The 23751-nt window shown below is 45.1% G+C and overlaps 1 protein-coding gene across 2 annotated transcripts in view; it reads left to right on the top strand.

The window, feature by feature from the left end:
- The first annotated feature begins 2167 nt into the window (after positions 1-2167).
- Positions 2168-23751, top strand: part of plxna4 (plexin A4) — a 203057-nt gene continuing 181473 nt past the window's right edge. For both annotated transcript variants that reach the window (XM_030113595.1, XM_030113596.1), the window contains exon 1: positions 2168-2283. The gene's annotated coding sequence lies outside the window, so the exon portion shown is untranslated. The remainder of the gene's footprint in view (positions 2284-23751) is intronic.

The following is a 23751-nucleotide window of genomic DNA, read 5'->3' as shown; positions in this document are numbered from 1 at the left end:
CTGGAGGAACAAAATAAGGTATGTTTCTCATCTACTTTAAGTGTGTTTTCCTGTCTTGTTGAGCTCACGTCAAAAAAAAAAAAAAAATGTGTCGTCTGACTTTTTGCATGTGGCGAAATGACTTTCATCTCAACATTTTGGTTCAACAGTAGTTTGAACAGGACCGAACCCAGTGGTCTTCACTATGACATTATTATCATATAAATTGCATAATTACGCTTTTGCGGGTAAGTCGTCGTGTTTCTGTCGTGTTTTCTATATATTTGTCCTTTAATATAGATTCTATCGCGGTTCAGGTCAGACCTTGACTTCACTGCATGCTGGACCAGTGGAGCAGTTTGTGTTTGTTGCTGTGGGTGGCTGTGAAGTTTGTTCGGCCTGTAGGTGGGGCTCTGATGCAGTGTTTCAAAGCAAAGGAGAGGAGGAGGAGGAGGAGGAGGAGGAGGAGGGGTGATGGAGGGAGGGAGAGGATGCTGCAGCAGCCACGACATCTCTCCACCAGAGCCCCAAACACTCCCAACACAGATGCACATGGTCAGTGAGACAAACTGATTTATTTATTTTAATGTGTTGTTAATTCTCTTAAGATATCCCACTTTTTCTTCCACATAATGTCAGTAACTCTTTTAAAAATCACAACATTACACTGTAAACCAACAAGAACCATTCTCAAAGTTAGCATATGACATGAACCACCTCCAGAAAGCTTTCCCACACAATCCATAAGAAAGTCACATTATAGAAAACACGACCCTCCACGTGCTTATGTCTGTAGATATGATTACATAATGAGGTTTTTTAAAATATTAATTGGCTCAAACGTGCGGGGGGAGAATTAACTCCTGAGGCGTGTTTAGGAGATCATCAGTGAACACAAAAACGCAGATTCCTAATCCCCCCCGCCACCATGCAAGGGTCGTAATTATGTAGCCGTGTTGCCTTAATCTTCATCTTTAAATGATCCTGCGATTAGGTATTCAAATCCGATGATCTGATCATTTCACCCCGGTATTGTGGCGTGTTTGTGTAAATTCCCCATTGGCGTTGCCAAATCCCATTCTCAGCGGGATGAATGCATTACATAAACCATCTCCTGGCTTTTGGGACCCATCCACGCCTCACTATAAAGCAATCTGTTTTAATGTGGCGTGAAATGCATTTATCCATCAATCATGGTGTCTTAAAAGTGAAACTTGACAATGAACTTTAATTTATTCTAAATCTACATTAGGGAGGGATCTTGGGATTATCTCCCATCAAATTTATCCCCATCATAAACAGGACTGGTGTTGATACCTCCTCTCCGAGGTTGTATTTTCTGCTCATTAATGCGCATTCAAGGTGGTGGCCAGAGACATGTGGAATGAACGCGCCTTTCTAACACCCCCCCCCCCCCCCCCCCCCCCCCCCCCCTCGCGTGACTGATCTTATTGCACGCGCGTTAAAAACGTTTGTCTTTTACAACAAGCATCTCCTCAGCCTCTTCCGGCCTGAAGATCTGCTGTGAAGCAGCAAACTCCGAAGCAGTGTACCTCTCTGTCTCTCTCTTCTCTCTCTCTCTCTCTCTCCTCCCTCGGTCCCTGCTGCACCTCCCTCTCCCTCTCTCTCTCTCTCTCTCTCTCTCTCTCTCTCTCTCTCTCTCTCCTTCGCACTTGGCTGCAGCACCCTCAGCACCTCAGTTGAGCAGGAGCACCGCACTGAGTCACATCTATACACACACTCACACGTACACGTATGCACGCACGCACACACACACACACACACGCTAACTCTGCATGCACACACGTACACGCTCACCCGCGCACACGCGAGGCAGGCGAGCAGGCACGCACACGCACGCACGCACGCACGCACAGGCACAGCCTCCTGCGGTATCCCGTGCGGCGCAGCGGCTTTTCCAACGGCATACCAAGTGCGTCCTCGCCGGGAGATGGGAGGTGCGGCTCCCGCGTCTCAGAGCACTCAGAGCGGCTTACGAGAGTCCCGCTGACCGGAGGATGCTGCTGGAAGTCTGCCGCTAGTTCTTCTTCTTCTTCTTCTTTTTTTTTTAATCATCTTTCTCATGTGCAGGAATCGCCTTGTGGCTGCACCTCTTGTCGGGGATTTTAAAGTGGACAAGCCGTCTGGACGGGATTTAAGATCATTCTGAGCGTTTCTCGGTTTTTTTTTTTTTTGGGGGGGGGGGGAGCAGTAAAAAGAAGGAGTTGGGATTTCTCTGGACGTGCCTCTTATCCGCAGTGTCGATGCGGCTGCGGCTGTGAATGATATCTGCATAGATTACAGGTAAGGGGAGACTCTTGTCACGGCGTTAGTTTACACACACACACTGCTGTATTTTGTGTGCTTTTTTTTTTCTTGGTGCCTTTAAAGGCGGGTGGTGTTTTATTTATTTATTTATTTATTTTTTCCCTGAGATGCAGGGCTGGCCACTGCAGCAGCCAGGTGACGGGCGGCTCGCTGCACCTGTTCTGTGCGCCATGCCCGCTCTGCGCACTCCGCCGATCGGGCGGGTTTTCTCGCCGAACCGGCCCATTTGGACCGCGCGTTGCTATGTAAGGGGGGGGGGGGGATAATATAATCCGATCCGATCTGATTTGATCTGATCGCACATCGGCTGTGTTCGCGCCCGTCCCGCTCCTCATATCACCCGTGCCCTTCATCCCATGTGAGGGCTGCGTGCCCCAAATCGTGCGCGCGGCGTTCAACTCCGAGCGGTTGAAAACTTAACGAGATCCCGGGGACTCCGCGGGGGATTTACGCAGCACTGCTGCGGATGGAGGAGAATAATGTGTAGGATTAAGCGGCTTCGCTGTATGGACTGCTCCAGCTGGGATTTCAGCTTTGAATCATGAAAAACGGACAAAACTGCCCGGCATTCCCGCACGCACGTGACTCTGTCAGGCGTGCTTTGCAGCAGCTGCAAGTCCGCAACATATTCAGATGTTTTTTTGTTTGCTGGAGATGTTTCAAGTTGTGCAATTTCCCCCAACATAATTCAAGGGGAGTATTTACGCATGCTGAGGAAAACTTTTAACAGGGTTCCCCTGGTGGCTCAATCCAGGCCGTCCTTTGGTGTTTCTTCTAATAAAGATCACTTTGATGCCTATGTATATAATTTGTACACTTGACATTGTAGCTGCAGAGGTGGGATTTCAGGAGTAAATCACTGTTGTGAGATGAAACCTGACACATTCCTCCCAGGATGGCTGTCTGGTGTGACAGTGTGGCTCCCAGCGCCTGAACTTGGCTGATATGTGCCTCAGACAGACAGACAGGCAGAGAGGGTCCTCGGGAAGGAGAGCCTCTCCTCACAGTTACTGACAGAAAACACTGCAGTACCACCACAGGGACATGCTCTCTGTGGCAGTGGGCTGCTGAGTTTAATGTGACTTTATCTCCAGTCGTGGGATTGGGGGACATCTGGCCACTGTTTAGCTTCCAGATCTCTCCAAACCTGACATTTAGACTGGATCTGGTTGAATTAGGTCGTTAAAAATGATTGTGGGTTGCAAAGAGGACCAGGGAGATAAATTAAGATCATCTTTGCACCTTGTCACTCCAGCAACTGTAAGTGTTTTTGTTTAATTGACTAAATTGCAAACCTAGGGGTCTTAAAGTGTTCTCAGAGCAGGATCCTAATTGTCAAACTGAGTGCAGGCATAAACACTTAACTCTCGAGCTCAGATTTGTCTTGTGCTGCCAAAATCTGGTCGAACCTGCTGGGTTTTATTAGTTCTGAATGCTCAGTTTAGAAAACAGCTCACATCTTGTGGGAGTGGGCTGAACAGAGTGGTTTTCTTTTTCTCAGTAAAGTTTAAGACAGTTGGTATTGTCACGAATTTAAGCTTTTTGGTTTTGAAAACTGACTGGCTTTGTGTATTGTGTGATTGCACGTAATACTAATTATTAGCTGAGCATTGTGGGTCATTTCCTGGCATTCGGTGTCACAGCTGAAGTGAAGGATTGTTGGATCTTGAACTGAATCCTGCTGGAGGCTCTTTAACTCACCGTCCTGCAGCGCGTCGGTACGTCTCCAGCTCCATATGCGGCTTTTATATCTATCTCCTGTCTCGCTCCAGCTCCGTCGCTCCCTCCTTCCTCGCTTCCCTTCCTCCTACCCACCCGTTCTCGCACCTCATGCTCAGAAAGCAGCTGCTCCAGCCTATATGCAAAAACCGCAGATCCCAAATACAGCAGGCAGCCTGAGCGCCGTCCGATCCCCTCCGCCGGCTTCCCTCTCCCTCTGCCCACCTGCACTCCACACTCCATCCATCAGTTCATCAACTTACTTAATATCACCAATCACTTCATTGTCTTCCTGTTGTCATGCAAGTAACTCACAGAATAACATTCTGCACATCCCCAGTCTCATTACTTCCACACCTATTCGTCAGAGTGTGGCTGCAGGGACGAGGCTGTGCGCTGGAAAAATCCACGAGGGGCAGTGTGGTTCACAGGCGAGATGCAGTAGATATCACTTATTGTTTCTCTGTCGCCACTGAATGATGCTGCTGCATCAAGAGGTTCATGTTCAATAGCTTGCAGGTTAAATTCCTCGTGATAAAATTGCTGCTCTGCGAAATATATTTGTTTTTGACACACCTTTGGGAAAACGTGATATGGTTGGATGTGATTCATTTTGCTCTCAGAGGTTCAGTAGAAGCACCAAACTGAACAAACTTGTGTTTGATTGTTGACATATTGTGATTGGCGAGGACCTGCTGGGCAGAATTCCTCGCTGTGATTGTGGTTTCCAAGTGAATTTTGGTATTGTCTTTTCCATCACCATACATTTTAACAAATTTCTGGCTGTTCCAGATTGAGAAACTTCTTTTTTTGTGTGGCCATTCTGCTGCTGTCAAGGTCTCAATGGAAAAAAAAAAAGTGGTTTCAGAGTAGTTTAATAACCCTAACTCACCTTTTGTTAAGGCACTTAGCCTTTTTACCAAATACCAGCTGAATTCTTGAAGGCTGTAAGAGCACTTGACACCACTCATTCTCTCTCTCTCTCTCTCTCTCTCTCTCTCTCTCTCTCTCTCTCTCTCTCCTTCTCCCCTTCTCCTTGTGCGCTGTCCATCAAGGCCTGCCTATAGGAATTGGAACAGCAGCCTTTTATCGGCCTGTAAGCACCTCACATTGACATACAACCCCTGTCTGTCGGCCAGTGTTACGGCTACAAGGACTGGAGTTTGGACCCGGAGAGCGCGGCCTTGTCAATATTATGGCTCGCTAATGGATAAACTCTTCACTCCGAGCCGCGGCAGTAAAGACAGTCATAGCAATTTGAGGGGTCGGCGCATGTACGGAGAATAAAGCTCCGTAGAAAATACTTTGCGGCGTCAGGGAGGGAACCGTGAATGACTCTTGAGTGGGAAGTCTTCGAAAAGATATAAATGCGTAGTAACGGTGGAGGCAGGGCCCGGCGGAAGTGTGTTTGTGTGTGGGTGTGAATGATGCATCTGTGACTGGCCCTATATGAATACACGGGTCACAGAGACGTATCGTCATGTCAGACTGAATGATGTGTCTGTGAATTGGACCTGAATGGAGCTCTCTGTTTGTTCTCATTCTCTTTCTGTTGCTCTCTTTCCCACTTGATCTCTCTCTCTCTCTCTCTCTCTCTCTCTCTCTCTCTCTCTCTCTCTCTCTCTCTCTCTCTCTCTCTCTCTCTCCCTCCCAGTCGTACACACTTACACCCCTCCGGGCTGTGACAGGACTACCAGACACAGGCGGGTGTCCAATTAGACTCCCTCCTCTCTCTCACGCCACCAAACACCACAGAGGAGATTGCAAATTGTGTTTCCGTGTTACCAACTGTTCCTCCCACTATAATCTGTCTCCCATATTTTAGGACAGGAAGACACATTGATTTTTGAACAGCGTCGGCAGGCACAGTATAAAAGGAGTTAATCTGTCATTTTTTTTTTTTTATTATGAATGGATTATGATTTTTTTTAACATATATGTTTAGGATGATATCATGCCGGCTTCTTCTCGTAAATTGTAATTATGGGGGCTTCACCTCAATAATCTTGGTGTGAAATGGGAATTATGTTTGAGTTGACACTCGAAAAGATAATATCTCTCACCGGTTTTGATCTAAATTCCAATATGCTGGCTGGATTCTATGCTACATTAAGAGAATAATTGCTTACAAGTATGTAATTAACTCTTTTGTGATGCATCACGGAGCCGCATATTGATGTTTGCCGCAGCAATGACAGCAGAGATCTGAAGTGAGGATCTCCAAACAATGGGCGTTGTGAGTTCTGCGGGGAGAAATCAATACATGTCACAGTGTCCAATTTAATGAGAACCTTTGTTCTCTTCTGAATAGTTTAGTCAGCACATGTGTGAGGCCTACTGAGACGATATATGTAAATGCATAGATGTGTCTATGAGCGCGCGCACCGTGCTGTCCGGCGCTTATGTTTTCGCCTCGGCCAGGGCCCTATTAAGCTGTCACACGCCTTTATAATGGGGCCCCCCCAATGTACACGCTGCTATATCACAGTCCCACCACTTTTTATTTTTTCCCTCCAGCCTTCTCTCATGCTTCCTTTCATCTTATTACTCAGTCCTTCCCTCTCTCTTACGGTTTCTGCCTGCAGCACTCTCCACCCATATCTTTCTGCTTCACTCTAAGCTGCCAAGCACATAACTTTATCTGCGTGTGTGTGTGTGTGTGTGTGGGGTAGTTGAATAAAAAATGGAAAGGACTGTTGTGACATTGGGGTGACCTATGAGGAAGGCTATAACCCGAGAGGGGGACGTGGAGCGTTGTTTTAGATGGGAATCAGGGACGCTCCGGTGCGTCTGCCAGACCCTTTCTCTCGATAAGACCGTATTAAGCGTTTTCTCCCAGGTCCCGATGATTCATATGGAGCCGCGAGTCTGATATATAAACAGCTCTCTTTGATGCAGCAGCAGATGACATGCTGTGGCATATTGGCTCTTATGCTTGTGTGTGCCAAGCCGAGCATGACAAGCACTAAATTAGTTTTGTTTCAGATGCATGAAATGATGAGAAAATTGCAGACGGTCTTAGGGCAATTTTTTTTTTTTTTTTCCTCCTCCTTCTTCCTCTTTTGCCTCCCGCTCTCCCTCATTTGCTCCTTCGCTGACGCCTTAAGTCCACGCAAGGATTAGGCGCCTAATTCTGTTTTCATCCCGCCTGTCGCAAATAGGCACGAGCACGCGTGTTTTAAATATACGTGCGTGCATTCAGACGTGTTCTATTAATCTACATCTCAGTTTTTTTTTTTTTTCAGTATCTGTCGTGTAGCTTACAAACACACGTCTGCTGCTTTTTATGGAGTGAAATACTTCCCACAGGTTCTGTGTTGAGTCAAACCCTCTAATCATTGGTGTTTTCCCCAATTCCCAGTTTCTAAAGAATGAGCCTGCAGGTACAAGCTGTTTTGGGAATATGTTGCTGAAGCCTGCGTTTCCAGTGCAGAAGTGGTGGTAGCAGTAGTTTTCAGGAGCATATTCATTGCTCGATACTCCTGTCCCACATCTGATCGAGCTATATTGGTTCGCCGCGGCTCTGGATTGACCCCAAAGAGTCCCGTTCTTCAGAAACGTTGAACTTGTTTCTGCTTGAGGAGAGGATCGGCGCTCGTGGCGCTGCTCACTAAAAGAGGTCAGTGGCTTCTTTTAGGCTGCGAGTGCTCAAAACACCACCTCTTCTGAGGATTTATGAAAAAAAAAAAAAAAAAAATCAACGCCGGCTTTCGTTTCAGGTTTTTGGAAGATACAAGTACAAAGCCTTCATTAAGCTGTAACCAACACTGAAATTGCTATGCAAAGTGATTGCAGTTATTCAAAATACTTCGCCCTCACCGCGGTGTCGTGTTGCTATGATTGACGCGGTGTTTTCAGACCCCTGGAGTAATGAAGCGCGACAGTATAATACACTGAGCATACCATTACTGTGTGTGATTACTGTGTTTTTACAGTGTGGTGTTGTTTCCCTGCGGCAGGAGAGGGACCCTCGGTCGGGATGACCGGAGGATTTAAAGTTAATCATACGTCTCTGCGCCACTTCCCGTGCCTCCTTCTCCCGGGCTTCCTGTCTGCCGTCGGTGTCACGGTGTCAGGGGGGCATCAGTATGCAGTGTTTCCACAGTAATTGTGAAACAGCGGGTTCAGGGGGGACCCCTGCTGTTCTATAGCCAGAAGGCAGTGGGGTGAAGGGAGGACCGACTTTACTGTAAACCCCCTTCACCCCCCCCGACCTGCTCCTTCCCCCAGGGTCTATCATGGTCTGGCAGCAGCATGTTGTGAACGCCACAAAGAGAATTAGCATTTAACTTTCCTCTGTTTTTTTTTTTTTTTTTTTATGTTGTTATTCTTTGTGCGTTTCTGGCTTTTATTTCAGTGATTTTTGCTTTTCTTGAGTATATTTTCTCTTCTGTTGATGGGATTTGAAGTCGCTTGTGTCTGTGTAAATGCAGTGATTGACTCTTAGCCAAGGCTCAACTCCTGCCAACTGCTGTGGAGAAATTTGCTGCTCTCCTGGAATAAAACATGTTTCATTTGTTGTTCTGTTAAACCTTGGACTTTCATCACTGTCGTATTGATCGCTGTTATTGTACTCGCCAAGAAAGTGGCGGCTGCTCTGGAATATGAATCTTTTTGGACAGTTTTTTTTTTTTTTTTTTTTTTAGTGAAACTGAAACCGAAGCCAAACTATCAGTGCGGTTAATCTGGAAATTGGGGCTTCAGCTTGTTGTTTACATGATCAGACATTCTTTCAGGGACCTTTTTAAAATGTAATAATTCCTTCTTTCTTCTTCTCCTTGAGCTCGCGCTGCTGTTTGGCTCAGTTCGTGGAAGTCCTATTAAATCTTTCCAGTATTGTGACACTCGCCATCCTTACCTGACACCCACGCAACTGACTGTGTTCCTATGGCAACACGGTTTGTCAACTGAAAGCCCCTCCACGGAAACGGCGCTCGCTGCTGCGCTCGCCGTGGAAAAATAGCAGGAGGCAGGAGACGTGAATGAGCGACGCCGCGATGGGCTTTTAACCTTATGTATCACAGGAACCGCTTTTGAAACATTCGCCATTAAGGTTTTTTAATCTGAGGAGTGGGGAAGCGTGCTGACGGTTGTTGACATCCTGGACGGCGACGACTCTAAATATTTGCTGCTTTGACTGAATTCTGAGATCCGTAATTTGAGACCGGTGACTGACGGATGCTTTGCAGCGCCGATCCAATCATCATTTCCCTTCTAGCTTCACGTTTTCTGAGCCGAGTGCGCCGCACAACTTTTTCATGTTAATAAGAAAAAAGTGATTGGCAGATTAATAATTCAGTATTTGAATGTTACAAGGGATGAAAAATATCCATCATAACCTCCCAAAGCTGGCCAGGAGCCCCAAATACAGAAGATGTGGAATCATAGTTGAGATATTAACACATGAAATGATAAAATCATGTATAAAAGTTGTCGATTTTCATTTAGCGCTGGCATAAGAAAACAAAACGCAGAATATTACACATGGTGTTTTAAAGGATTTCAATTTATTTCGCCTCATTGAAGTGTCTTGTAGTATTTACATGGAGCCTTTGGTTGCTGAGCACCTCCCACACAGTTTCTGCCGACATCCACGCTGCTCCAATCCCCCGACGACGGACTGGGAGAGGAAAGGTTAGCCACTTTGTTGTGTTGCAATTTTTTCTCCTCTGTCGGCTCACAAGAAAAAGGCCCATCCTCTCTGCCGGAGTCTCCCGACATCGCCGTGGAGAAAGCATGAGGTTCTCATCCCTCCCATCCGCCCTCCCCCTCTCTTTTTTTGTCCATCCGTTCTGCATTGTCATGGCAGGCCTCCCAGCCGAGCTTTGATTGGGTTGTTCTGCGCCCACCGGCAAATCTGGAAACCAGATAGTTCTGTGGTGTGTGCGTCTGTCCGTGCATAAGTCACTGTGTGTAAGAGGTTTTTCCTCATGTCCCTGGGAAGAAAAAAAAAAAAAAAAAAAAAAAAAAGCAATGCGATGAGGTAAAGCTCGCAGCAAATCAAAGTATAAAAATGGCCATGACCAACAGAGGGAGAGACGAAAGCAAGGGAGGAGGAGGAAGAGGAGGGAGGAAGAGGAGAGGGGCAAAATGCTGGATAACAATTTGCATCCTCTCACTTGCTGCTGTGAACGACGGCTGGCGAGAAAGCCTGTCTGATGTGTTTATGCCACAGGCTTTGAGGGATAGAGTTAAAGGGAGGAGGAGGAAAGTTTGAGGAGCGGCGAGCGGCGGGGAGGGAGGGAGGGAGGGGCGGCGGCGGCGGGGAGGCTTGTAATGGAGTGTAAACCTGCTTGAACTCAAGCTTACCCACCTCTCCCTCACTCAGATCTCAGCCGAGGGATGTTTTTCTTGCAAATTCTCATTTTTCTACTTGATATTAGAATGTCAGCTGCATGATTAGTCAGAGGCGGGGTGAATGCCGACTGACGTTAAATGAGATGCTTCCATCAAGCCAACACTGTTAACTATAGATTTTCTACAAATGGGTGAAAGTTTTTCTTTTTTTTTTTTTTCATTTCTTGTACAAGCACGTTAAAACGTCTATTTTGTTCTCACTGCTTTAAAGTTCACGTTTGTTTTGTAACTACTGAGTGGAGATTAAGTGAATCTTTTAATGATCAACCCTCCGGGGAATCTAAAGACCAGCAGTTACGCGGTGACATTACCCAATTTAATCGTCTGTTGAATCTATAAACAGCCAGTGTGCACACCGCCGCCCCCTCTGACCTGTTCTCAGCCTGTCGTCGTCGGGCTGTCAGATGAGACACTTTCTGGCGAACCCAGCGTTTGTTGCCGTGTGAAATCCTACCCCGCTCTCAGGATCATCATTTTTTGATGCGGAGAAAGAAAGATACCGCAAACAAAAGTTGTCAAAAGCCGAGGAGTTGACAGCCTGAATGCCCTCTAACGAGACTCTTAATGTGGGCACATCATTCCAAACTTGTTGACAGTTTTGTTTCTGTCTCTCTCTCTCTCTCTCTCTCTCTCTCTCTCTCTCTCTCTGTTCGCCCTGGGTCACGCCCACCCCATCCAGATGTAGAACAAAGCTGTTTCGCTCGTGTTTCTGATGTGAGGCCTGCGCATTTAGTCTTTTAGCTGTAAACAGATCAAAAGCAAGTCGAGTCACGTTTTAGTGTTTGGAATACACACACATATATTTGAGGCTGTGTTTGGCCCTTCTGTCTCACAGTGAAAAGGTCATGAGTTAGAATCCGGGTTGCAGATGTCATTCTTATCCTGAATATTTAGTTACTCTGTTATCTTTAATTCTATATCAAGCAGTGAAGAAACGCTTGAATAAATAAGCGTATTCTTATAATCATGTTGATAAATCATGTTTTTGCTTTCACACACTGCGTAGAGACACTTTATTTCGTTCAAGGGCATCGTCTCCTCTGGCCTGCGTGTGCACACACTTTGATTTGGCTGCAGTCGAGCTCATTTGTACTTTCAGCAGTGAACCACAGCAGGACAAGAGGAATTATATAGCCCGGGCACGTATTTACGTTGTGTGTTTGCATGTGCAATACCCTTGGCAACGCGGGCTTTATCTCCACAGGCTGCAGAAACTCTGCGGAAAGTTTGCAGTATTTGAATGGATTCTCCTCAATGGACATGCATCTGCTGCATGAATGACGGCTGCAGCGCATCATTTGATTCATTGATTAAATATTAACATTGTCAACATTTCCCTAACAAGCCCAAAGGAGAGTCTGCACTGTAATTATTGACAATTATTGGCAATTACAGGCAATTACTACTTATTATGGCGTCACGCCAACATGAGTTTCAGCGTTGTGGATAGATGCAGTCTTTCCTCACAACACAGCCACTGAATGACTTACAAAAAAGAGGGGAATTTTTTTGCACGTGCGTTGGAAGCGATGTGCACCAAACGAGCACATGTTGAGTTTTGCGGCGCTGCTTAAATGTCACATTATTTAATCACCATCATTTCTTATGGTAATGATTTTCTCATTTTAACTCCGACCTTTTAGGGAAATGACACATCCACTTCTCCGCTCGTGCTCCTCGATCAGATTTTCACTCTCCTGTCTGTCTACGGCGGAGCTACTTATGCAGCACCGCTTGCTGAATATGCTTAAAAAATGTGATATTTCTGGAAGGGCACTTTTGACACATCCTGTCAAGTAACTGGTTTCTTTTCAGTTTTCTGAGACCATTACAGGAGGGCTGCAAGTCTCAGCAGGTGGAGACATCCTGTCTTCACTTGTACGCCACCCCACGTTCTCCATCCCGCTCACATGCCTCATACTGAGGTCATTTGCACTGGTTAGGTATGTGAATAGGCTGAAATGTACTTCCAAGAAGAATCGTAACAAGGCTTTTCTTTTTCTTTCTAAATGAAGCGGCTGCAAAGATGGAAAGAAGAGAGTTCATATATATACATTAATCTGATACTGTTGATATCATATCTATTGGATATGAATAAGAACTAAGACACATGATGAAGAGGAAAGTGGTCTTGTGACGGCATGTTGATCAATAGTCCTGCATGAATCGGTAATAAAACCGCTCGCAGACATTCAGACTTTATGGAGTCGTGCTAATTTGGCAGGAGGTTGAATTTTAATTACAGTAATAAAGAGAATATATTAAGTTCCCCACAGTTTACAGACTTGATTGTATCCCAACTGTGTCTAGTAAACCAGGAGCGGAGATCTTTAAGACTCTTCTTCCAGGGATTATCAGAGAGGGCTTTAATCCATGTGCTTCAAGCAAACCAAATCATGTGGAGCAGTGATGAGGCTCGCAGATGTGCACCATTGTGATGGTGTGTGCTGGTCGGGCATGTGATCGGGTGGATTAATACAGCTGGTTTTGTCCTGTAGGTTGTATTCCTCGTCCTTTGTTTAGAGCTCAGAATTGCACGCATATAAACACATTGGAAACACAGTCAAACTGTGCACAAATTCATCCACCTGCCCGAAGAAATAGATGCATAAACAGATTGAGAGATCTGTAAGAATTCCAGGGGCAGTTTATCGTTTCAGTCTGATCACCACAAAGCCGTGCTAAACGATAAATCTTTCATGTCTAAGACGTTAATCTCAGAGGTCAAGTCTGTTTCCGCTCTATTCAGCAATCGAGATGGAAAGACGGGAAAAGCCGTGGCTTCAGACGGGTCAAGAAAACAGAGACACGACTGGAAATAAAGACGGGCTGAAAGAAAGCAGCAGCCACAGTGAGGGACAGGTCTGATCCTGTACATTGACTCAGCCAGAAAACCTGATTTAGCCACCGGGTTATTTAAGAAGCAGTAAGTCTGACATATAGTAATAATGTTCTTTTGTCCCGATGGTCCCACACAGGCCGTAACCGGCGGGAAATGAATACCGTCGTAACGCCGTTAAATAGTCTATTGATGTATGAGTCTGGAATAAGTGATGAAGTGTAATGAAATGTCAGTTACAGACAGTTTTATTTGACAGTGTGAATTACACAATCTGGAAAAAATAAAGTTCAATTACTGATCGAAAGAAACGGAGACGTATCTTTCAGAGATGGCGAGTCAGTGGCGGCGCAGCTCAAGGATTATGGGAACAAGTAAATCAAAAACATAGAAACTCTCTGCCGTTCGTGGGTCACTGTGACTCTGGAGGTTTCGTGGTTTTCTTTGTTCCGCCACGCTTTCAGACTCAAGCCGTGCACATTTGTTTTTCACATTTCGATGTATTCAGATGTTACAGGGGACGGTTTGCTCGTGCTCTCCCTCAAGGCTCTACTCATCTCTGGGCTTGTCTCAACCTGGACCATGACTCCTCTCCATATTTCACCCTAATCTCTAAGCTGCTGTGGCTGATTGCTGTCAGTATGTCTGCGTGAGAAATTCCCACAGCACACGTTTTGGCACGTCATAAAGAGTCAGTGTGAACTGTAATCAATCGTAAAATGTTACGTTAGCGTCCTGCTTTCATTGACTTTGAGCCAAGAGAACCAGAAACGCTAACAAAAACTAACCTACCCTCAGTGTGTAAGGCCCATTTCTTCATAACCTCAGTAATTTGATGGGAGGTTAAACGTCAATTGTAGAAATAAAGTAAATAATAAGTTCACCGCAGCAGACTGAACGCTGACCTCAATCCAGTTGTGTCTAATAAACCACAAGCTAAGATCTTTTAGACTCGTCTTCCTATATGGATTATCCGAAAGCGCCTTAATCCAAACAAGTCTACTGTACTGATGAGGCTCACAGATGTTATGTTGTGTTACGTATCACTGTTCCATAATATCATGTTATGTTATGCTCTTTTATCTTTTGCCACGCTTAGTTTTTCTTTGTGATGCGTGCCAAACATTTTCCAGTGAGATCTGTTTGCCTGGCCGTTTGCTCGTCAGAGCCACGTTGCTTTCCTTTCCTTTGCCCTCAACACATTCACTTTAATCCCGCGGCAGTGTGAAACACAGCAGGGAAGCATTTCTTTCTTTTTTTTTTTGCAGTGAAGTTCCTTATTTTCTCCAAGCAGTCATAATTTAATGCCACAGTTGGGGCGGCGAGGGGCAATGCAGTGGCGTATTTGAACTACCTTTCAGCTTTAGGGCTCCTGATGATTGCCAGTCTCACTTCCTGCTTCATTCTAGGGTAATTTTGCCATTATCTCTTGAGGCTGTGTCATTTTAGCGCTACCAACATATGCGGGAAACTCCAATCGAAGACAAGACGGCGCAGCATCGGCGCTGCGATGAATTATTCTCTCAGTTCCAGATCAGCTGTCTGGAACATTCAGTGTTTTCGGTATTTTGTGTGTTACGGTGTCACGTCGTTTCGCTCTGTATGTGTTTTGTTGAACACACTGGAAATTGTTGGATGTTTGGTAAATAGATCTGTTAGACTTTACCAAGTCACTCCCCCTGCTGGCATTATCTTTACTGAATGGGCTTCATTCACTCAAAGCTGACATCCAGTAGCTCATTCTAATGTTTTAAGGCATTTCTGTTCTATTAAAATTGAAAACAAAATACTTGGAAAAGTTTTTGATTTACCTGTAGTGACTGTGCACACAGTTTACCCCTTTATATTCACATATCTGGCATTCCACTCGATGCAAGACGATCAAAGCTTCTCAAGTGAAAGCGGACCTGTGTACGTACGGCAATGTCTGCTATGAAGGCTTTGTTGACAGTTCGCACTGAGCCCACGGCGCCGTTAATATTTAAAAGTCAATAACAATGTGGAAGCGCACTGGATGCTGTTACTATCGGATAAACAGAAGCAAAACAAGTTGTGCTGTTTTTTTTTTTGTTTTTTTTTACTTTCTTATTCACTTAAAACATTGACATCAACATGTGTATCAGTTCTGAACGGCATATTCCTCTTGGCAGGGAACATGCAGGATTTATCGATCCATCTGTAATAAGCTGAAGGGGGATGGTAATAATCGCTAAGCTAATGTGACAATCAAGAATTTCTTATTGAGATTGTCATGAGCACCATCTTATTGAATGTGCTGCCTGGCTGTACACACACACACGCAGCTTCACCACTCTGCCGTGTCTTGTTTCAGTGTTTCTTACACTGCAGCAAAATATCCACTGTCATTCCGGCTTCAAGCAAACTACAACTCATAATTAATGACTGTGTTGAGTGGAAGACTGGAAACCGGAGCCGAGATGTAGACGAATAGTGAGGGAGGCGAAAGATAGATAAGAAAAAATGGAGGGCGGCAGAAATTTTCACTTAGGAATTAACAGGCGAGCTGAAGGAGGAGCCGGAGGAAAAGGAGGCAGAGTGAAGGAGGAATGAATGGATGGATGGAGAAAAGAGGGAGGACGTGTTGGGACTTAAGGTGGTGCCAGCCGGCAGCCGATGGAAGCGAGAGCTGATTTGTCTACACGGCCCTGCATTCCTGTCTGCTCGTTAGTGTGGGGAATAAGGGAGTTGGAGGAGAGAGAGAGAGAGAGGGAAATGCAAAAAGAGAGAGAGCTAGAGGCTTTGAATTTGTTCTATGAAAGCAGCTGTCAGACAGTGCCTAGCAACACCATTTAAGAAGGATTCTTGGCTGCATTTATAGTAATTACAGCAAAGTATCTTCTTTTGATTCCAAACAAGCTTATAGCACAACACGGACGTAACTCTGGGACAGTTTGAAGAATAACTGAGGAGATACCTTCTTTCTTGACGCAGAGTCTGCCATGCGTGCGCATCTCTGATTAAATACTGTTTAAGGGGAAGTTTAAGCTGCTTTACTGCCATCAAACTTTAAGGTTTCTGAAGAGGAGTGTGATCTTTTAATTGCTCTTTTGAAGGCGTGGAAATTTGCCTGGAGTAAGCAGGAGTGGTTATCAATATCACCTGAGTTCATACTTACAGCTTTCGGTTTAGTATTCTGCCTTTTATGCAGTTAATTAATAAGTACAGATGAAGCTCTTTAATCATCGTTTTTCTAACATGATTTGTCTGATTACGGTTCATAATGTTCCCTGATGAATGGCTCCTGAATATTCGTCGGGACTCAGTCGTCCTAATTGAATCCAGGGCTTCATTAGGTTCGCCCTATAAATGGCCTTCCCCCGGTCGCTGCTGTGTGTCAAACCCACCGGCTCCGCCCATTCAGGAAGTCGGCCCCGGCCTAACCCAATCAGGAGGAGGCGCTGACGGGAAGCCAGCGGGCCTCTTCAACAGCTCTAATGATATTAGAGCCTCTTGATCTGCGCTGATGATAACACACTTCACCAATCTCGGCTTGCATCAGCGGCCCGCCGCACAAAAGGCCCGGCCCGAGCCAAGAACGGCTCGCGCTGCGCGGATTCGAGTGACCTTATTCTGGAACCAAGGACTGTTTGAGTGCGGCGCTAATGCCGTGAGTGACGCTTGTAGCAGATGACACAATGCAAAGATTATTTCTGAGAACAGAAAACATCCACGAGGGGCTGGAAATGGAGCGCGTGCGGAGGAAAATTAGTGCTCATGTGCGAGTGCTATCTCACCGAGGAGGATTTGTAATTCTCAGATGTGACAGAGGGAAAGCAAAGGAGTGGCAGAAATGAAAGAGATGGAGCGAGGAGAGGGGACGGGCAGATGTCAGCTATTTCTCTAGACTCCAGAGGGGTTCTGCAGTTGGATCTGTGCCTAGACCCTTTCTTTGAAATGCTGTTACTCACTCTAGGAGAGAGAGAGAGAGAGAGAAAAAAAGGGATAGACAGACAGCCATCTAGTGAGAAACCAAGAAAGTTGGTGTGATACAAATTGTGCTCTTGACACACTTATACTGGATCAGTGAATCACTGTGCTCGGCGGTTTAGTGCATACTATCTGTTCGGGGTTCGTGTTTTTTATTCAGTTCTGCTTCCCATGCATTCAAAATGCTCGATTTCAACCTGCTAATTCCTCTGATTTTATATCATCTTCTCATAATGGTCTCGATTTACTCATTTCTTAAAGTGAAGGAGAAGGAGAGTGAAGGGGTTTCACTTCTGAGCTGTGAAAACACACGTATTGCTGTTTTTTTTAAAAAAAAAAACAAAAAAAACAAAAAAACAACTCCTCCAGAAGCGATGATATCTCTGACATCTGGCAGGTCTGATTCACATTAGTCAGTCGCTGCTGCTTTTCCACCCGGTGTCGTCATTACCTCCGCAGCGCAGCTAACATGATCAGTTTGTTCTCACTGTAAGACACACTCAACAGTCGGAGATTGTCTCCTTTGAAAATTGCAGTTTTAAGCCGAAGTACTTGCCCGAATTATCAAAACATAAATTATTATTTGCGCTGCTTTGATGCCTGTAAACACGGCTGATTGCTACATCTGTAGTCATAATGTCGGCGTCTCTCACTCAGTTTTCTTGACAGTACAATCCCAAGGCCTCCTTTGTAATATCAACAGCTCTGTGGCGGATTAGACCTCCTCACCCTGATCTTGACAGGGTATCTGGTGACAGTAATCCAGCCTGCTAATCCACGACTTGATGTAAACACCAAGGACACCCCGCCTCCTCTCCTCCTATCTGCTGTGTCCTCCCTTTTCCCCCTGTTTCCCTCTGCTGCTGTCTTCGGAGAAATAGGAATGCCATCTGTTTAGTGTATCAGCAGGGGTTGGCTTAGCCTGATTGGCATGTAGGATCTGATCACTTTTTAATCATGACTTATTTTTTTTTTTCATCTTTTCCTGTATCTATCTATGAATTACAGGACTGCACTGCACTTGGACTGTGTTTACTTCTTGTTTGCACGTCTTAATTCTCTCTCGCTGTGCTTAATAATATAGAAGTCAGTCACAATAATGTGTCTGGTAGTTTTTTGATAATCCTCTGAATGTAGCTGCCCACAAAAGTATTTAGTTTTAATTATGATGTATGAACGAAAACAGTTGTTTAGCCGTTACAATTATATGAAAATCCATTTGAATAAAGTCAATATGTTAAAGCGTCACTGCGTGACATGATAAGGCTGCTGATTATAACCAGGATATCTCTACATATGTGTGTGTTTTCATTTTGCTGTGTTTCTGTGTGAGTCTCCTTTGCAGAAATGCAAAGTTGGAGTGTGTGCCTTGTGCTTTGTTGTCCGGAGGATGTGTGTGTGTGTGTGTGTGTGTGTGTGTGTGTTGTGTGCATGTGTGGCTGTGATTATGCCGTGCGGCTGCAGGAACGCTGTGTTTTCCTTCGGTCCCAGTGTGTGGCAGCAATGCAGAGTGACGCTCGCGCCTCTGATCAGTGCCAGAGCTCAGCGGGGGAGAGGGGTGGGTTGCGTTTCGGGGGGAAGGTGGGGGCGCGTGGAGGGCGCTGAACCCCCCCCACCCCTCAGTACATCCACTGATCTGGGACACACATCTTTGTCTGCTAGTTTCCTTTCTTCTTCTTCTTCCTCTGTGTCGCTGTCTCCATGTTTTGCGTGTCTTGTTTGCTCTTACAGTCGCACTCCTGTGCTGTAAGTCGATGAATACTATACTATCGCTGCTGCTCTTGTTCAGTCTGAAGGACGTCCCGTTCTGTTCTACAACTCCGACTTCTTCTCATTTCCAACCATAATCATCTCACTCGGAGCTTTAAAGATGCAGTGTTTCAAAATTAAAAGCGGTGGTCCCGGCGCCCGAGCGTCCGGGGTCGAGACGCCGAGCAGTGGGCGACGTGAAAACGTAACCGAGCAGAAAGCAGCTCCAGAGCAGGTGTGTGGCCTGAAGCGGGGCTCATATGGACCCAAAGCTGTACTAGCAGTCCAACAACCTGATCCCTGCCAGCTGATATCGCATCAACAAGATGGTACAAAGAATAAATCAGCATAAGTGAAATAAGCAGTGGTTGATACTCATTTACTTAAATATCCAACCTTTCCCTTTGCTATGTGAGAAATAACATGGGCATTTGCTTTGCTCTGCAAGCGTGACCCATCAGTGTTTCAACCTCTAAAAAGTAACTTTCACTGCCGAGCTGCTGATGTTAGACAAGTTTACAGGCATTAAAGTCAAAGCTGGATGACCTTTGATCATTAAATTAGAGTCTGGAAACCCGAGACGGGTTTTCAGTCCCAGTGAGGAGTTCTGTTTTCGAGTGAAACCAGACTGCATTCCACTCCTCAATCAGAGACACTTGTCTCCTTCTTCCAGAGCTGCGTGACCTTCTTGTTGAAGGAGCAAGACATGCTCATAACCTCTCTGCTCCCTCTCTGACCTTTATTCTTCTCCACTTTGCATGGAATGGCTTCCTCTGCAGTCTTTGTCGCCTTTTGCACCTCTGTGTTGCCGTTCGCACTCCAGCCAGCCATTCATTCACCTCCTTTTAAGCTTGCAGCACTTCACCCTGAAAATCCACCATTTTTTTTTTGTGAATATGACGTGTAATTGCCCCACTTCTTACTCATTCATCGTCTTCTAATCCCATTTGAGTCATGGCACGTTTTTATATTTTATTTTATTTAGCTAGTTACTCCTAAACACAGCGAGAAATTAAACTGTTCCCTGACGACTTGTGACAGTTTCCTCATCGCCAACCTAAATGCCTCCCCTCTGTCAGACTATAAATAGCAGCAGATTATTTTGTTCAGCCTTGTTGTTTCTTTTTATTTTTTGTTAATGTTGTGTCTACTCAAATTGTCATGTCTGGCATGAGCTTTCCATTATGCCGTCACCGCTAAACGAAATGGCTCCGGAATTAGCCTTGCAGCGTCGGTTTCTGTGTCGCGAGGCAATTTTGAACCAGTTGATCTCTGAGCCTGACGGCACGCTCAAGCCCTGATCGAGGTTTTTGCTAAAAGTTAAATTCTCTCCGTCCGGTTTACCCAAGCCTGTGGTGTTGCTGGGAATCAGACAGATCATGATGCAGGGAAATCTCAGTACTTCTCATTTAAATGTGTTACTTAAAGACTGGATCTTATAATTCATAAGTGAAGTCACAGAAACGTTTGTATTCCTCTTGTTTGGCTGTAGGCAGTTATATAAATAATAGGTGAATTTAACAGTATCGGTAAAGGACATGAGTATGCATTTGCTGCCTCCCCGCAGGCACACACACACACACACACACACCACTGGGTTAGCAATAATAACAGAGGGGAATATTAGATAGTGTGTTGCCAATCATAGCTCCATTAACACTCTTTAATGTCAGCTTAGCTGCGAGTGTGTGATTGTGTGTGCTGTTTTAATAACTGCGTGCTTGTGTTGTAAAATGTACCTGACAGCTAGCCAGGAGCAAACACACAAACACACAAATACACACACACACACACACGCACACTCAGGTCGCATGACTTAAAGCCCCATCTACTCTGAAGTAACGCGTGCGCACTAACAAAGCATGCATGATTGATTACTTTTTAATGAAGTAGATAAGAAGTTATTTCACAGTCATGTTGCAATTTGCACTCATTTCTAAACATCATTGCTTTTTTTTTCTCTCTCTATCGTCGTCGTAACAACTGATGCTAATACGCATGCAGAGCAGGCAGTCGAAAAATCAGGTACTGAAGGCGCGTGGCGAGATAAAAGTAAAGTGTGTGTTCGAAAATTGGTCCAGTTTTGTATATGTGTATGTATATATCTTTGTGTGTGTGTGTATGCATGTATAAATGTGTCTGTCTGTGAATGCGTTGGTGTGTGTGTGTGTGTGTGTATGTGCATGTATAAATCCTCAGAACCGAAGCACCGCTTTAATTAATGGAGCTTGATGATCAGCAGGCGAAGTCAAACAGCAGCTAAATGAGCTCCCCACCCCCCCTCAAACCCCCCACACCCCCACCCTCAGTGAGAATAATTGCATTTCAGCGACCGATTTGTGCTGCAGACTCACTGCCACTGCAGAGCCCCGCTGATGAGGACGAGTCTTCCCCTCTCTGGGTTCCACTGTTTTATGTTTACAAAACTCAGATTTATTTCTCAAGGGAAACAACGGCGAGCGTTTTCTCTTTCAGTTGTTTTCTCCGGTCTTGCTTTGTCTTGTGAAGGAATACGACTTGGCTTGTGTTTATGGTAATAGGTAGAACTGAGGGCGATATAACCACTGCTCCCACCACATGCAGTATATAATCAGGCTTTTGGGCTTTTCTGTGCATGTTTTCACAAATTTGCATGTTTTCCCTTTGTATGTGTGGGTTCTCTTCTAGTTTCCTCCCATCGTCCAAAAACATTCTTTAAAGGCCAATTACTGACCCAAAATGACTCCTAAGCTGCATAAGGCAGGATAGATGAATGGATTACGGCCTCACTGCTTTTTCACCACTCTGTAAGTAGCAGCAGCTTCCACAAACTCTTTTCTTTTTTCCTCCTCTTTGCCTGACTCACTGTATCTCATAAAGTTCATTTTTAGTGGGTGGACACACTAATAAAAAAGCTAAACTTTCGATTCCGCTCCTCAGCAACTGATACCAATTTAGGAAATGTGGTGTGCTGTGTGTGTGAGTGCCTCAGACCAGCATGTGTGTTTCTCTAGTTGTACTCTGCACAGTTGTGGCACTATGGTTTCTCATCACTCAAGTATGTCCATGATTTTGCATTCTCAACGTGTTTTGTTTGAAGCGTTTTCCTCCAGCAGCCTGCTGCTATATACTCTTTTGTCATGGCTATGGTAATGATCGCTCTATGCGCACGTATCTGAGCACATGTCACCTATCTCAGTATCTGCTTTTATCACTCTCATCATCCAATCTGCTTCTCTCCTCGTGTGTTAAGAGGCTGCCTGCTCTCTTACCCATCTGTCTCTCTGCCTTCCACAGGGAAGATGGGTAAGATTGCAGCGAGGTTGTGTTTCACACCTCCACCACTTGTGATTGCCTTGAATGGGAACTTGAGACGAGCTCCGTGGCGGGATAATGTCAGGTAGTATCACAGCTCGCGCTTGTAAGCATTCGTAGTAATCAAATTGTAAAAACATGTTTATTTTTTGGGGAGTCTGTGAAATTATTTTGGGAATTGTGTGCAAGAAAGTCACTGAAAATCTTCTCACTATCTTCTCGGCGATGATAAGATACACCCTCTTATGTCAATTTTGAAATTTTCCAAATTTATGCTTTACTTCCAAATGTCTTTTTTTTTTGTACTGTGAGCACTGTTCAGTAAAACGGTCTGTTTTTGTGAAGAAGATTTGCATTAAGTGAGACAGACAAGCTCTGGAATAACTTTGCCATGAGTGGCACTTCAAAGTTATCCCTGTCGTCACCCCGTATCTCTCACGCACTGCCTCACTGGCTGCTATAAAGTCAATTCGATAAGAAAAGACGTTGCTATTACTTGTGCTATTTTTACATATTGCTACATCATTCTCCAAATATGTACACTTGTTCAAATTGGTTTTCATGTCGGTTGCTTTTCGAGCCTCCTTTTGACATTTTTGACTGTATAAACAGCTGATTATTTCATGTGTATTTCACGCTGACATTTGGCCTCCTCTGTGTGTTTAACGCTGACAACACTGGTTATGTATTATGGTGTTTTTGTACAGGCAGACAGCAATAATCACAGTACCCAGGTTGCCACTAGCGAGGTATAATAAGCCGAAGATTCATGTAGAGTTTGCACATCCCATCTCCTGTAAGCCACTAGAGAATATGCTCGTATTTCTATTTGATAATCACTGCTGTTGTGTTTTTATGTGCTTTGACAGCAAAGATCCATCCTCTATATGCGGCATTTTTACCATTAATGTATTTTCGTAGTGTTTGTTATGGCTTTATGCATAATGCTGAGCGTGTGCAAATGACCGCCGGACCACAGGGAAGCTCTTTTCTGCAACCACTTGCATTTCCTCCCTAATTGTTCCTCTTTTGCCCATGAACTGTGTGCACATGCACATGTGTGCAGGTATGTTAAAGAGGGAGAAAGAAGGTGCTTTTCCTCTGTGCTGGCAGTGTCAGCAGGTGAGCTGCCCTTTTGGGAGAAAGGAGAAATCGCCAAAGCATGCAAATCGCTACTCCAGGGGGAGAATCAATTAGTTGCATGGTGTTGAGAGGAGAAAGGCAAAGAGGGGCGTCGAGAGACAGCGGTCCATGCAGAGAGACGGTGCGGAGCCATGCTGATCATCTCCTTTGAGACAATGCATTGGTCCTCCCTTTTTGTCCTCTTTCTCTTCGGAGCTGCCTTTTTGATCCTCGGCTCTATCTCAGCCTCATTTCTCGCTTCTTTTTTCTCTGTAGCCCAATTCTTCGCCAATTATAGTTTGCTCTGGAGTCTCAAGCGTTTGGCCTCTTCACCTGTTTTACTTATTAGTATGTTCTGCTCTAATCTGTGCCAGATAAAATTAGAACATAGATCACGTAATAGAGTCTTTGTGCGC

This window comes from Salarias fasciatus, chromosome 17 (genome assembly GCF_902148845.1).
Source record: "Salarias fasciatus chromosome 17, fSalaFa1.1, whole genome shotgun sequence".
NCBI classification, from domain to species: domain Eukaryota; kingdom Metazoa; phylum Chordata; class Actinopteri; order Blenniiformes; family Blenniidae; genus Salarias; species Salarias fasciatus.
The sequence above is the reverse complement of the archived record's forward strand: the minus strand, read 5'-3'. Positions and strand labels throughout refer to the sequence as shown.